This window comes from Berghia stephanieae, chromosome 6, assembly GCF_034508935.2.
Source record: "Berghia stephanieae isolate SIO BIC M18660-M18661 chromosome 6, UCSD_Bste_1.3, whole genome shotgun sequence".
In the NCBI taxonomy this organism is placed as follows: domain Eukaryota; kingdom Metazoa; phylum Mollusca; class Gastropoda; order Nudibranchia; family Aeolidiidae; genus Berghia; species Berghia stephanieae.
In genome coordinates, this window is record NC_088365.1 from 22,212,471 (window position 1) to 22,228,747 (window position 16,277).

Sequence of the window (16,277 nt, forward strand, 5' to 3'; positions counted from 1 at the left end):
TCTAGAATTACAATAAAGCACCCAAGAAAAGGGAAGACAAAGGGGAATTGGTTCAAATAAGAAACAGGTGTAGATTCCAAAAGCACTCTATCAAAGTACTTAGTTTGAGATCACTAAAAGTCTCATCCAGACACAAGCACAGGTCTCTGCTAAGAGGAACACACTCGAATGTTTTACAAATCATATATAATATAAAGAAAGCATAATACAGTGCATAACAGAGAGATGATTTACAAGGAAAAAAATATCATCTCCCAAAACAATAACTATGCATTCAACTGTTTCCCTCCCAGCCAGGACTCCGACAAGGGCCAGGAAAAAACCAAGTAATCTCATTCCAAGACAAAGACAAAGCAAATTGGAAAACAGATATAGGGGGATAGAAGACACAGTAAGTGCCACCCTGCCCACTATGGGAGGCCAGGAACCCCACCCAAGATGATTGAGTCAATCTAACTTTTATCATTTTAAGATTGCCTCCACGTCATTCATATCTTTATTTCTCTGTCTATCTACCTATCATGACAAAGTCAGGTTTGATCTTATTTAGTCTGTTTGTCAAAGCCATTCTGTCATAGTAGACACATCCAAAATCAAAACTGTTCGTCTTCAGTCCTTTTTCAACATATTATTTGTCCATTTATCTGTTGGTCTACCAATTAAAACTAGTCTTTTTCTACCAGTCCATTCTTGTCAATCTATGTGTTTACTCTATTGTGAATATCTCATAGTAATGTGAATCTATTTGAACACCATGTATATCTTCCCAGTCTATTTCAAAAGTAAATTTATCTATTTACACTATTGTAAATCTACCTGTTCAGTCTTTGTAAGTTTTTGCCCACCTTACTGTAAATCTATCAGTCAAGTCTGTTATAAGCCTCTGTTCACTACATTGTAAATCTATCAGACAAGTCTATAAGCCTCTGTTCACTACATTGTAAATCTATCAGTCAAATCTCTTATAAGCCTCTGTTCACTACATTGTAAATCTATCTGTCCAGTCTGTTATAAGCCTCTGTTCAGTACATTGTAAATCTATCTGTCCAGTCTATTTGAATTTGTTAACCATCGTGTAAATCGTATACCCACTTAAAACCATCTCTATCAGTCTGCCCTTTCTACCATCAATCAATTACCCATTCATCAAAATCAAGAACTATGAATTCATCTATCCATCCTTTTGTCTATCCAGCTATATATTATATCAGTGTGAGTGAGTGAGTGAGCGACCCTCATTCAAAAATGACTAATTTCAAATGACCATTGCCTACGACTTCATTCCACCTCCAGGTTGAAAGCTGTCCAGATAAGCCTTGTGCACACGACTAACAAAGTCCTCGTCGTTCTGGGAGAAAAAAAAAAAGAAAATAAGGATAATGTAATGATAAATATTGGTAATACTCTTCAACAGTCGTAACGTCACTTCCTTCCTAATGACGCATGGTAACTTAGTAACACTGGCTCTAAACTATCGGAACAATGGCGGACACCCGTATGAAATATTTCTCTGGCGAGCAAAAAAGAGGGAAAAAAAAACACATAAATTTGATCATGTTTTGATTTTTACACATTCTGATAACAAGGCATATGAAAAGTTCTAGCCAGCATGAAGAATAAAAAGTAATGATTTTCTTTGTTTAGAACCAAGATGGCCACCATTGCCAGGCGGTGTGACATCAGACTACTGAATCCTATTGTTGGAAATATTTATATAAACTTGTTTGATTTGATTCATATACAGACCTGCCAACAAATGCGTAGTGATGATAAGATACAGGAAAATGACACTTCATAACTGTAGCCTGTCTTAAATAGCTTACTGTTTTCACCAGGAAATTAGTAACAGTGATGGAATTCAGGCTTCGTTGAAAGCAGAGTCAAATCAGCGCTACTGCTGTTTGGTCATCCATAGTTAAACCATAAAAATCATAAGAAAGTTTGTGGTTTAAGAGAAATTCATTTATGCTTGGTTTAAAGGTCAACAGTTTTTTCCCCTTCTTTTTAGAAGAGAAAAAAGAACACCCCCACCCCCCCCCCCCCCCTCACAAAAATGTTTGCACATGTGTACAAGACAATGAGTTTGTGAGACAATATCATGTGTGTATATATATATATATATAATCGTGTCGGATACAAATATGGTACGAATAGTGCTCAACATGTGACAATGGAGTGAATTATTATTGTAATATTTATCACAATGTTGGAGTCAGTCTACATCGATGTTTCAGGACTGTGTTACATGACTTTGGTTTGTTGTGTTTTGTTGCTTTTGTTTGTTTTTTTTTTTTAAAGGATTTTACAGCGCTTGCAACACATTAAGGTCATATCAGCGCCAGAAAAAGGAAGAAAATGGGATAGTAAAAAGTTCTAGAATTACAATTAAAGCAGCCAAGAGAAAGTAAGACAAAGGGGAACTGGGAACAAATAGGGATCAGATGTAGATTCCAAGAGCATACCACCAATGTACTTAGTTTGAGATCACCTATAAGTCTCATCCGGACACATGCACAAAATCCAACAAAGAGGAATACACTCAAATGCTTACATTATTCATTAAAAATAACAAATATAATAATGCATAACAGAGAGATGATTTACAAGGAAAAAAATATCATCTCCCAAAACAATAACTATGCATTTCACTGTTTCCCTCTCAGCTAGGACTCCGGCCAGGCCAGGAAAAAACCAAGTAATCTCATTCCAAGACAAAGAGAGAAAGCATGTTTGAAAACAGATATAAGGGGATAGAAGACACAGTATGTACCTCCCTGACCACTATGGGAGGTCAGGATCCCCACCCAGGTGTTGTTGTTTGTTGAAGTCTTCAACAAGCAACAACACACAACAAACCAATATATATATATATATATATATATATATATATATATATATATATATATATATATATATATATATATATATATATATATATATATATATATATATATATATATATATATATATATATATATATATATATATATATATAAGTATCAATCCACTGTTAAGGTGACCACTGTGAAATGCACCAATTGGAGGACCAAGCATATGTCTTGTTCAAATTGATTAAACTGTTCAATCTTTGTTCAAATGAGTATAGTTTGATGCCCTACAATGATTTATGAACACAATTCTGATGCTTGATGATCACAATGGTATATAGAAAATTACTCGGTCCCCTAATGTTTTACTAAGTGTTTCTGCTGCTTTAAGGAGACATTTGGTAAAAACATGTTTTTAGGGAGACCACATTAAAAAACCCTTTTAGGGAGCCCGGTATATGTTTATATATGTGTATACCTAAGAGTGCATTTTCAAGTGAGCTACCACCAAATTGTCTAAAATAAAGTAAGTCCTTAAGATTAAGAGCTTCATGGCCATAGTGTCGAAGCTTATCCCAGTGTGCGTAGAGTGAAGTGGCCGAGCAACGCATTTACTAACTCCTGGGAAGGTCCATCCCCCAGAAGGGGCGCTAAGGGAAATAACCTGGGACTCAAACACGGCAAAAAATATTCTCAGTTGCTCCGTGCGCCATTGTTTTTGCAGTCCCCGACCCCTTTAGAAACCTGACGACCCAGGTTAAGATCAGAGATAGAAGGGACCAGGCAGAGGAGTTTATTTGTTGTTGTTGTATACCACTGAATGGACTTGGTTTGTTTTGTTTTGTTTTTAAGGGTTTTACGGCGCTTGCAACACATTAAGGTCATAACAGCGCCAGTAAAAAGGAAGAAAATGGGATAGTAAAAAGTTCTGGAACTACAATTAGAGCACCCAAGAAAAAGTAAGGCAAAGGGGATTTGTTTCAAATAGGAAACAGTAGATTCCAAGAGCACACTATCAAAGTACTTAGTTTGAGATCACCTAAAAGTCTCATTCAGACACAAGCACAGGTCCCAACAAAGAGGGATACACTCAAATGTTTACAAAGCATAAATAATATGTAAACAAAACAATAAAGTGCATAACAGACAGATGATTTACAATGGAAAAAATATAATCTCCCAAAACTCGAACTATACATTTGACTGTTTCCCTCCCAGCCAGGTCCTGGACAAAACCAAGTAATCCCATCCCAAGACAAAGACAGAAAACAAGTTGGAAAACAGACATAGGGGGATAGAAGACACAACGAGTACGTCCCTGCCCATTATGGGAAGTCGGGAACCCCACCCAGTGAATGGAGTTGGATGGATAGGACAGCAGATCTGATGGACACAATGAACGGCTTCAATCAACATCTCATTCACTTTAACTTGCACAATGCTTGCTTTGGTTTCGTGGTAGACAGTTCGTCTGACGCCCGAGTTGCCAGGGTTCGAATCCATATTTGTGGCGATGCAGAGTCATTGTAAAAGTCTCATTTACAGTTTCACTTGTGTTAATTGGAGTACGTTACTGAATTGTAACAACATTGTTCGTGTCCATATAAATGTACTACCAGCTGTACGTTGAGCTCATTGTGGGTTTTATGATACATCAAGCTCGTGTAAAATTACATTTACATTTGACCGAAAAATGATACATAACGATAGAAGTCTACAAATCATATTGCAGGTTTATTTCAGTTCCAAAAGCCATCACAAACATTCATCCACTGTATCACATAAGTCTTTGGTCACCAAATAAAAGCATGAAGTTTGTTATGTGTACAGTGCAACATAAAAGGATAGAAACAGTTTTACTGATAAAACCCTCAAATGATAACAAACCAATATGTTGTTGCTGGTAAGTTGCTTAATTGCATTTGTTAAAAGCATAAACTGTGAAGCAAAAGTGTTGAAAATCGTTTGAATAAAGTTTAATGCAAAAAAAAAAAATTCTTAAGCACTTTATGCCGTTCTAAGCTGTCGTTGCTGCATTTTTTTTCATTATTAATTATTATTATTATTATTCTGATTAAGGATGAGGGGATAAAGAAAGAATGAAATTAAATGCACAGAGGTGTCATTTCTTGACAGTCACCTCTAAAGATTGCAACTCTTAAAATTATCATAAAAAGAATAGTGAAGTTTTACATTAGGTATCTAGAAAATGCTGAACATAAAGCTACATTGGCCAATTAAGTTAGGGTTAGTAGAAAGACTTTTTATTCTGTCATATCTGATTCTTTCAGATAGTTCTACATAGCTGCCAACTTTTCAAAAATAAAATAAGGAACGCTCATTTGGCCCGGGATGAGGGGACGACGTGTGCCGAAGCTCGTGTAAAATTACATTTACATTTGACCGAAAAATGATACATAACGATAGAAGTCTACAAATCATATTGCAGGTTTATTTCAGTTCCAAAAGCCATCACAAACATTCATCCACTGTATCACATAAGTCTTTGGTCACCAAATAAAAGCATGAAGTTTGTTATGTGTACAGTGCAACATAAAAGGATAGAAACAGTTTTACTGATAAAACCCTCAAATGATAACAAACCAATATGTTGTTGCTGGTAAGTTGCTTAATTGCATTTGTTAAAAAGCATAAACTGTGAAGCAAAAGTGTTGAAAATCGTTTGAATAAAGTTTAATGCAAAAAAAATAAATTCTTAAGCACTTTATGCCGTTCTAAGCTGTCGTTGCTGCATTTTTTTTCATTATTAATTATTATTATTTTGATTAAGGATGAGGGGATAAAGAAAGAATGAAATTAAATGCACAGAGGTGTCATTTCTTGACAGTCACCTCTAAAGATTGCAACTCTTAAAATTATCATAAAAAGAATAGTGAAATTTTATATTGGGTATCTAGAAAATGCTGAACATAAAGCTACATTGGCCAATTAAGTTAGGGTAAGTAGAAAGACTTTTTATTCTGCCATATCTGATTCTTTCAGATAGTTCTACATAGCTGCCAACTTTTCAAAAATAAAATAAGGAACGCTCATTTGGCCGGGGATGAGGGGACGAAGTTCTAGAATTACAATTGAAGCATCCAAGAGAAAGTAAGACATAGGGGAACTGGGAACAAATAGGGATCAGATGTAGATTCCAAGAGCATATCACCAATGTACTTAGTTTGAGATCACCTATAAGTCTCATCCGGACACAAGAACAAAATCCAACAAAGAGGAACACACTCAAATGCTTACATTATACATTAAAAAATAACAAATATAGTAATAATACATAACAGAGAGATGATTTACAAGGAAAAAAAATATCATCTCCCAAAACAATAATTATGCATTTGACTGCTTCCCTCCCAGCTAGGACTCCGGCGAGGGCCAGGAAAAAAACAAGTAATCTCATTCCAAGACAAAGACTGAAAGCATGTTGGAAAACAGATATAAGGGGATAGAAGACACAGTGTGTACCTCCCTGTCCCCTATGGGAGCTTTCCACAATGAGATCAAAATTCAGAACGGACAATATAAAGAAAGAATTCAACTGCCTCAACTTTGATAAGGACCAATACACAAGAAGCACAATTGTAAAATAAATGAAATAACTTAAGATGGTTAGAAATGCATAACTACCAACCTGGTACATCACTTGAGAGGGCGTTTTGGGGTAAAAATTAGGTGAGTTCAGATAAAAAGTAGACGATAGCATATATGTTTTCTTTCATGCAACATAATGGTCTTTAAGTAGTATACTATAATAGTAGTTATAGTAAAATGCACCTCTAAATATTAGAGAATTCTACTTCTTTACTTTGACAAGATAAACACACCTAAAAATGGAGTATACTTATTTTTATTGAACCTAAACCGTTACAAAAGCTTGCTTGAAAAAAAAAAATTAAAATCAGATGATGTTTTTAAAGGGATTAAATTTATATATTTCATAAATTAATAAAGGGAAATAATCATTGTCATCTTTAATCAATATAAGCAATTGATTTTCTGATTGAATACCTTCCAATCAAAAAGGTGGATTTAATTTTATTCTTAATTAAAATAATATTTGTAACAAATAGATAGTGAAAGTATCAATACTGTCTTAGAATATTCAAAGTATATCGAGGCTAACATCCATATCCTATGCAAATCTCCAATACATTATGAAAGGTTTGAGTAAAATACAGGCGTCATATAAACGAATGGAACTTTTTTAATTGTTGAAAATCATTTATGATAGAGGCATAATTCAAATTAAAGAGCTACACAAATGGAGATTATGCTCTCACTGGACACCAATAATAATGATAATAATAATAACAACAATAGTAGTAGTAATAGTAATAATAATGGATCAATAATAATAATTCATTAGGCTCACATGCCTTTTTTACCACAAATTAGTCAAAAACTACAAAATACGGATTTTGAACTAAAAATAAGCACTTACGGACTCAGGAAGTCAAATACGGAACAAATCCGTTTTTAACAGAACGGTTGGCAGCTATGGTTCTACAAAGCATTTGTCTCTCAAGCTGAGCAAATGAATGTTCATATAATATAAAAAAGGATATTGCAATGATGAACAGATTGTACTATATAAAGATAAAACTTTTTTGTAAACCCCCAAAATATGTCAATAACACTATACAATACAATGAATGTAATACAAATCAAATTCATGATTGTCATTACACCGATTGAAACGCTCTTTCCCTTCTATATTTATTTCTTTCATTAAAAATCTTTGTCTTCACCAAACTAATTAGTGTACCTTCAGGGATTCCTTTTTGTGAAAATACCCTGTGGTGTTTTAAGAACAGAATAATTTCAGACTTTCCAGGTAATGATCCCCTCGAACCATGTGCTGAAACATCTTCGACAAAGTTTTTAAAATATGACTTGACTCTATCTGTATCCTCATCTGACCATGACATGTATCTCCGATTTTTGCTTGAATTCCTCTTGGGTTCAGTTTGTTTTGAAGAACACGTAAGCTGATTTGGCACTCCTGCTTCACCATCAAATATTTCTTCTTGATTTGCAGCTGTTACTATGGATGTTCCAAAATTTGCATTTGAGTCTCTATTCACTACAGAGTCATTTGTTTCAATGTTACAATTTCCTTCCCCAGTGACCGATGCTGAGTTATCAATTTGACCCAAAAAATGACCAACTTCTGTTATTTCTCGTATTGCAAGTGGACACTGATAAATGTTTTGATTGATTGATTCACTGTGTCCCATATGTCGATAGAAGACATCTCTCTCGTGTTGTGGGACATCAAGTAAGGCAAATAATGTCGAAGCTCGGTGCCTGAATTTATCAGCTATTAACAACTGGGGTTTCTCTAAATCCTTTACTAAGGAAGTGACATATTTGATGGCAATTTAACCACTTACATGATCTTTGGATATTCCTGTATTTGGAAAAAGAAATGGGTTGTCTGAAATATCAACAGCTTTACGCTCCTGTGCAAGTTTCCTTAAAGGCTGAATTGTGTCATTGGGTATCAACACAGGGACCAACATCTTGCTTCCCTTTCCAGACTGATAGGCCAGCTTATACTTCTCAAGTAACGCTTTTTCCAGAGGATCAGTGACATGTTGTACAAGCTGGGGATCAACCCATACACCTGAATCTGCATCATTCCAGTCTTTTAACAACATCCTTGCAGGTTCTCCGCCTCTCCTCGCATTAAACATTGTAAGCCTAGCTACGATGACATTGCGAAGCCTAACAAACATATGTGAATCAAATAATTGATAATCATCCTCACAAATACGGACCATCTCTTCAGTAATAAATTGCCCTAGCTTCTTTATATCATTCTCTAATGGCATCTCTTTGGGTTTTCTCAAATTTGTTCTCTTTGCTTCACATTGAACTCTGGCTGTAAAAAAAATACTATCCCAATTATAATCCAGGACAGCTTTGAACAAATCTATCTCTGCGGATTCTTCCATTTTGTTTTGCATTATATATTCCCCTTTTAAGAAATTAATTAACTTTTTCAATATAAATCCAATTGAAAGCTTCAAGCCTGCTTTCAATGTCCCATCCTCTTTCAAAGTCATTTCAGAAATGGTTTGCGATATTTCATTAAAGTTACAACGCTTCACCACGTCCTCTCCAGAGAAAGAAGGTTGATTTGTTCTCTTCCTAGTTTTTAAAATCAAATTTCCTAAGATGCGTAAATCACTCATTATAACTTTTCTCTCCTTCTTTGAACTTTTACTCCACAATTTTGTTCCTAACAATACTATAGCTTTGTCTGATCGACACAAATTTCCCACTTCATCATTCCGAAATTTGTCAAGAATATTCTCCTTTATTTCTTTACTTGCATTGGGAGCCACGGGATAAAATTTTACAACCCCAGTACACAGAGCATGCTCAGTACTACATTTCTTTTTGTGTTCATAAACCCTTCATCCAGAGTAAAACCCCTTACAGCCAGCACACATAACAACTTCATGTGACCCTTGTGCTCTCTCACGCATAACTATTGAATTGTTTCTAGTGTTTGAATAAAAAATGCCCTTTTTCTTGAGATACTCCATTGTTCTATCCCTTTCCTTTACAGGCTGTTTCATGGCCTCTGTAACTTCTGTCTCATCTTTGTGTTTCCTCATCAAATGCCTTGAGAGTTTTGTTTGCAACTGTCCACAGTATGGACAGGGTCTCCTTGGCTTTTTGTATTTCTCTGGAAAAAAAAAAGAAGAAAATAAAGCACATCATGCTATGAACTCTGAAAATAAATCAATAGACAGATCGTATGCACATCAGCTACATGACAGCGATAGAGAGGAATAGCATTCCAAATATTTAAGGCCTGGACAAGTAACTGTCATAATTCCTTCTTGTTATATACTTTTCTACCATCTATTCCTTTGGAAGAGGTATGTTAGATTTGTGGAGACCTCTGCCACATAACAAATCAAGTGAAAAGAAGCCATGTTTTTGTTTTGTAATAGAAATAAATAGATCAATCCACCCACTAGCCGGGGTTCAGGGTTTCCTCTTCATTATAATCAAAATATAAACATAAATCGGAATAGTAACACATTGAAGTCTCATCTGAATACATAGATTGTCCTTTGTTGTTTCAGCGAATAATCAGACAGAATGTCAAAAGAATTTTAGGTTTTTCTCCAACCACCCCTTGGAGGTATCAGTATCAGCGGAATGGTAAGCGTCATGTTTTTTACGTTGAGCAACAAAATTTACTCCAAATGCTTCACTCGACCCAGGCGGAAAAGCAATCAAGAATAGACCCAAGTCCTATCCAAAGACTAACATTTCATTAAGTTTATTGTAGGCCCTTGGCCAATCGACAAAATTCAATTCACATAAATTATTTACAACAATCAGAAATTAATTATATCAATAATAGTAATAGAATGCAATGAAGGCAATATCATAATAATAATAATAATAATAATAATAATAATAATAATAATAATAATAATAATAATAATAATAATAATAATAATAATAATAATAATAATAATAATAATAATAATAACAGTAGCGGCAATAAGTAACAATTAATATAGTAACAAAAGTAATAATAGACTATAGTTCATAGTCATAACAATGACTTTCTTTGTCATTGAGGGAGTGAGAAAACATCACCGGCTGGCAGAACAAACAGCCGACATCAATCAAACGTCCTCCAGACCGGTTGAGCATCGGCTTCATTAATTCCTTAAAGACTTCCCCCCAACTGCCTGAACGATGCTGATGCCCAGACAACTTAATCCTGATTTATATTTTGTGGGAATGAAATATGACATGTATATGCCGGAAATATTTCAATAACAAACACACTGTTCAGATAGAAAATATTTGAGTCTTGCCTTTGTTAATTGACACAGGTAAGTTAGGAAAATAAATGCTAGTAAAAACGATCAGCAAGTTCGTGAACACTGCTTCTCAACTCGAACATATGTTTTCATCAAATCTACACACATCATGTTGTGAGCTGAATTTTAATGATCTCAGTTGTCATTGAAAGGAAACCCAAGAATTTTAGAATAAAGAAAAATATTGAACCTGGAAGTCAAAAGGGTTTGTAGCACAGCAGACATTATCAAAGTATAATTTTAGTACCGACAAATTAAAAAGAAAATGTGCTTTTCTTTAAATGCTCCCAATCATCATATACTGTTTAGGTTGCAAGATTAATAAAAATGTTATCTACTCTGATTCTCGTTAAGTTTCCAGCTGGTCTGTGAAAAAAAGCCTTAAGCATCATAGAAATACAAAGAAACAGTTTTAATATATAGATGGGTTGTAACAAAAAAACCATTTTAACACTTACAATACAAGCAATTTAAGTCTATTACAGACAAAAAAAACCCCCAATAAAATAAACATGAACATTTTTATGGCTGGTTTCACTGATATCACTCACACATTGGGGTTTCAGATTCTAAGATGTCCACCCTATCAAATTTGGATTTGTGCTTGTTATGTAAATGGTAGCGTATTTTGCGACGCAGCACTGCCAAAACAGAAAAAAATGCAATAACACAAATGCAGCACCATGGAGGGGGTGGAAGTTTTCTTTTAAAAGGAATGGGTAAATTAAAATTGATCCCACAAATATCAAAGGAGAAGAATGACAAAAAAATGACTCACAATTGCACGTAACACGTTGGTTTGCAAGTGTATAGCATTCGGGTTGAACCTGGGTCCCAGACTGGCAACGAGGTTCAGTCTGTGATAGTTGTGGATGAGGCTCTGACTGAGTTGGGGAATGAGCACTAGGTTCCAAAGACAATGATGTACTCAGCATTGGGTACCTCACAGAGTACGTAGAGGAATCAGACTCGGAGTCAGCAACAAAATCGGGACCCTGTATATTTTGTTGAAAAGATGACAGATCAATCAATTTATTCATGTTGACAATAAACACGAAGAGCCATTGTTTAATAATCCAACTAAACAATTAGCTGGTTAATAATGCAAGTATAATAAAAAAGAGTTGAGAAAGGCAGACATATTGTCTAAGTATTTAATATGTTCAACTGTGCTTGGATAAATATAGATACACCAACCAGGGTTTCAGTAAACCGTTTTTAACCAACTCTTTAAATCCTACACCAGGACCAACAACTACAAAACAATTTTTTATATCACTACGATTCTGGACATATAAACGGTTGTCATTGCAACAATATGAACTTCCTAACCTTGCAACTGCAATATAATTAACAAAAAATGTTGATAAACATTACGATGCAAGAGAATTTGGACAAAATGCGAGATCAAAAGTATAATCCCAACAGAAGCTATTTTAATTTTTCCTGGAAACGCATCATTTTCACATTTTGTCAAATAAAAAACAAACGACTTCAAATGTGAATGGCTCATCAATGAATATCACTTCAAAATATAACGAGGAAGGTTTAAAATAGTGTTATTGTTGGCGAAGTCCACTGCAAAGAAAAATTTTTAACAACAAAAAACTAGGAGATCTCACTGGTGTAAAACAGTGTTGTCCTTGTCCTGAAATATTGTATTGCGCCTAACAGACTGCAAGTCTCATCTTTTGTGGCAAATGTGTTTTGTCCACCACAAAATATGGTGATGTGAAGCATTTTGAGCATGGTGCCAACTGTGGATAAACGCTATACAAATGTTATGATTTTATTTTAATGTACATACTTACCACAAATGAATCATGTGATATGGAACTTTCTTCTTCATCACTTTCAGGCTCTGAGTTGGAGTCTATATAGAAAATAAAAACAACAAAAAAAAAAGCTGAAGACTATCATGTGCAAGTTTTTCTCTAAACTCTTAAACAAAAAATCATGCCATCTTGTGCTGTAAAAGGATTTAAAAAAAATTATTTACCTTATGACTATTGTCCTTTGGTTAAAAAAAGAAAATTAAGTCCGAAACCTTCTGGCTATTTTCTTTTAAATTTCAAGAACGTCAGAGTTGGCATACTGCAGAGCCCCGCCCTCTTTCGACTCTAATAGAGTGGTGACACACTACTGTAGCATTAAATCCTGCTCACTCTCGATTCTTCAACCTGTCACGATTTCATCCATGATGAAATTTAATCATGATATACTGTTTGATTTCTTGAATTTACCACTTTTTAAAAAACCGAAGTTTGTTGCAATTAACCAGTGACTTTTATATAGGATTATTTCCATTGCTTAGGAAATATTGTGATTAACCGAAAGTTGCGATTAAACGAGTTGCAATTATCCGGAGTGGACTGTAATAGTATTACACATCATGACTCAAAAAAAAAAAAAAAAGCAAACTATGTGTACCTAAATGTTATTCATTTCCTCATCAAATTACATTCTTACCATTAACATCATAGATCACATCAAAAGGGTTGTCTGGATTGACAGCAAGACATTTTTCAGGATTTTTAAAGCTCAAATCTCTCTGATCTTAAGTTACAAAAGAAATAGCATATTCTCAACATTAAACTATGATTTTGTGATGGCTGTGATATGGCATACTGTATGCATAAAGCAAGATGCAAAGACAGGTTTAAGTTTAAATTATTTTATATTCTTTTCAAAAATCCATTCTAGTTTTGCCAAAATAAAATAAACACGAGAAGTGTTGAGTTGGATAGCGCTAAAACTAAAAGTAGTAGTGGTAGTAGTAGTAGTAGTAGTAGTAGTAGTAGTAGTAAACGACAGATCTTACTCACTAGTGTGAATCTACAGTCTACAGAAGTTCCCGAATTATCTGACTCCACTTCCAAATGACTGACTGACAAGTGACAATCATCAATCGGTGTGTGTGTGATGTCTACCCTATTGAAAATCTTAAATCAACAGTGATGTAATAATAATGGCCAATAACTTACCATTTAAATTATCTCGGTGTCTCTTCAATGATGCCTCCAGCATCAATTTACCCCACGATGCCATAGACGTCTAGTTTGGAACTCAGCAAGTGACGAAAAAATACTTGCGGCTATAGAGAGGACGTCCGTCGGCCACTCTCTTCGCAAGTCAGTAGTCAGTGGTTATCAGCTAATCCTTGGTTCTTGAAAAATATAGAAACACAGCGGTTCATTTAAAAAGACTCTTTTGTAGATCAAGATATAATGTTAGGTATTGCACTTTAAAATCTCTTCAGACATAGAACGGGTCAACTTGACGTCTAGACCAAATCATTTCGAAGATCGATATGGCAACAGCAATGCCTGGAATGGAGGATTTAAATGCGGCATCTGACGATTCTACTGCTATGACAGAAGATGCTCCATTTCACGACGTCGAGATGGCTTCAACTGGCATCAGGCATTAACATGCTACTCAATAATGGGTTTGATGAAGCGTTTGACTAAGAACTAAAGGCCTAGCTGATAACTGATAACCACCTACTACTGACTTGCGAAGTGAGTAAGTGAGTGCCTCTTTATGCGCGAAATTGACTAAACATACGTTTCACGAAAAAAAGAGTAACTATGTTTGCTTGTCTCTTGTCACCAAGATAAGAATCCGGACCAAGATTCGATAAATCTGTTTCTAAAAATAGATTATAATTCGTATATCTTGTTCATTCCTCAGTTCATCAACTTTCACACAATTTTATATTAGGTTTTCATTACTATAAAAATCCATATAATGCTCTAGAATTTTAGAGAAAATTTCGGAAAGATATAGTGCCTCACTATTGAAATATATCGATGAAAACACTGGTACCCCTATTGTACTTTTTTCAGGCGGTCACCTTATTGACCAACGTGAAAATTTAGGCATAACTCTTCTTACTGTGGTGTTTAACAAATAACTTCAATACTATGATTTACAATTATATATCCTTGACGGTTGGGTTGACAACCTTAAACTAAAATCAGAAAAGTGAATGTGCTAGAGGACCGGATTTTGGTCTCCCTATTGGTAAAGTACTGTAAAATGAACTAATAGGGGTACCAAAAGTCTCCCTATCCGGTATTAATACATATACATATATATATATATATATATATATATATATATATATATATATATATATATATATATATATATATATATATATATATATATATATATATATATATATAAGTATCAATCCACTGTTAAGGTGACCACTGTGAAATGCACCAATTGGAGGACCAAGCATATGTCTTGTTCAAATTGATTAAACTGTTCAATCTTTGTTCAAATGAGTATAGTTTGATTCCCTCCAATGAGTTATGAACATAATTCTGATGCTTGATGATCACAATGGTATATAGAAAATTACTCGGTCCCCCTACTGTTTTACTAAGTGTTTCTGCTGCTTTAAGGAGACATTTGGTAAAAACATGTTTTTAGGGAGACCACATTAAAAACCCCTTTTAGGGAGCCCGGTATATGTTTATATATGGGTATACCTAAGAGTGCATTTTCAAGTGAGCTACCACCAAATTTACTAAAACAAAGTAAGTCCTTAAGAGCTTCATGGCCATAGTGTCGAAACTTATCCCAGTGTGTGTAGAGTGAAGTGGCCGAGCAATGCATTTACTAACTCATCCCTCCGAAGGGGGCGCTCAGGGAAATAACCTGGCAAAAAATATTCCCAGTTGCTCCGTGCGCCATTATTTTTGCAGTCCCCGACCCCTTTAGAAGCCTGACGACCCAGGTTAAGAACAGAGATAGAAGGGACCAGGCAGAGGAGTTGATTTGTTGTTGTTGTATACCACTGAATGGACTTGGTTTGTTTTGTTTTTAAGGGTTTTACGGCGCTTGCAACACATTAAGGTCATATCAGCGCCAGTAAAAAGGAAGAAAATGGGATAGTAAAAAGTTCTGGAACTACAATTAGAGCACCCAAGAAAAAGTAAGGCAAAGGGGATTTGTTTCAAAAAGGAAACAGTAGATTCCAAGAGCACACTATCAAAGTACTTAGTTTGAGATCACCTAGAAGTCTCATTCAGACACAGGTCCCAACAAAGAGGGATACACTCAAATGTTTACAAAGCATATATAAGATGTAAACAAAACAATAAAGTGCATAACAAAGAGATGATTTACAAGGAAAAAAATATCATCTCCCAAAACTATAAATTTGACTGTTTCCCTCCCAGCCAGGGCCTGGACAAAACCAAGTAATCCCATTCCAAGACAGAGACAGAAAACAAGTTGGAAAACAGACATAGGGGGATAGAAGAAGAAGACGCAACAAGTACGTCCCTGCCCACTATGGGAGGTTGGGAACCCCACCAAGTGAATGGAGTTGGATGGATAGGACAGCAGATCTGATGGACACAATGAACGGCTTCAATCAACATACAATTCACTTTAACTTGCACAATGCTTGCTTTGGTTTCGTGGTTTTGGGGTAGACAGTTCGTCTGATGCCTGAGTTGCCAGGGTTCGAATCCATATTTGTGGCGATGTAGAGTCATTGTGAAAGTCTCATTTACAGTCTTACTTGTGTTAATTGGAGTAAGTTACTGAATTG

The 16,277-nt window shown here is 35.0% G+C and overlaps 2 long non-coding RNA genes and 1 pseudogene across 4 annotated transcripts in view; all 3 read right to left on the bottom strand.

Annotated features, from left to right (window-relative positions):
- Window positions 1-16,277, bottom strand: part of LOC144975650 (uncharacterized) — a 133,761-nt gene that overhangs the window by 34,794 nt on the left and 82,690 nt on the right. The gene's annotated exons all lie outside the window — the stretch shown is intronic.
- Window positions 1,178-16,277, bottom strand: part of LOC144975536 (uncharacterized) — a 73,420-nt pseudogene continuing 58,320 nt past the window's right edge. The window contains exon 13 of the transcript XR_013645943.1: window positions 1,178-1,348. The product of XR_013645943.1 is annotated as an uncharacterized LOC144975536 (transcript). The remainder of the gene's footprint in view (window positions 1,349-16,277) is intronic.
- Window positions 12,487-14,699, bottom strand: LOC144975537 (uncharacterized). The gene is made up of 3 exons (XR_013645944.1): window positions 13,690-14,699; window positions 13,175-13,261; window positions 12,487-12,578 (listed from the first exon to the last, which is right to left on the bottom strand). It is a non-coding gene; the product is annotated as an uncharacterized LOC144975537 (long non-coding RNA).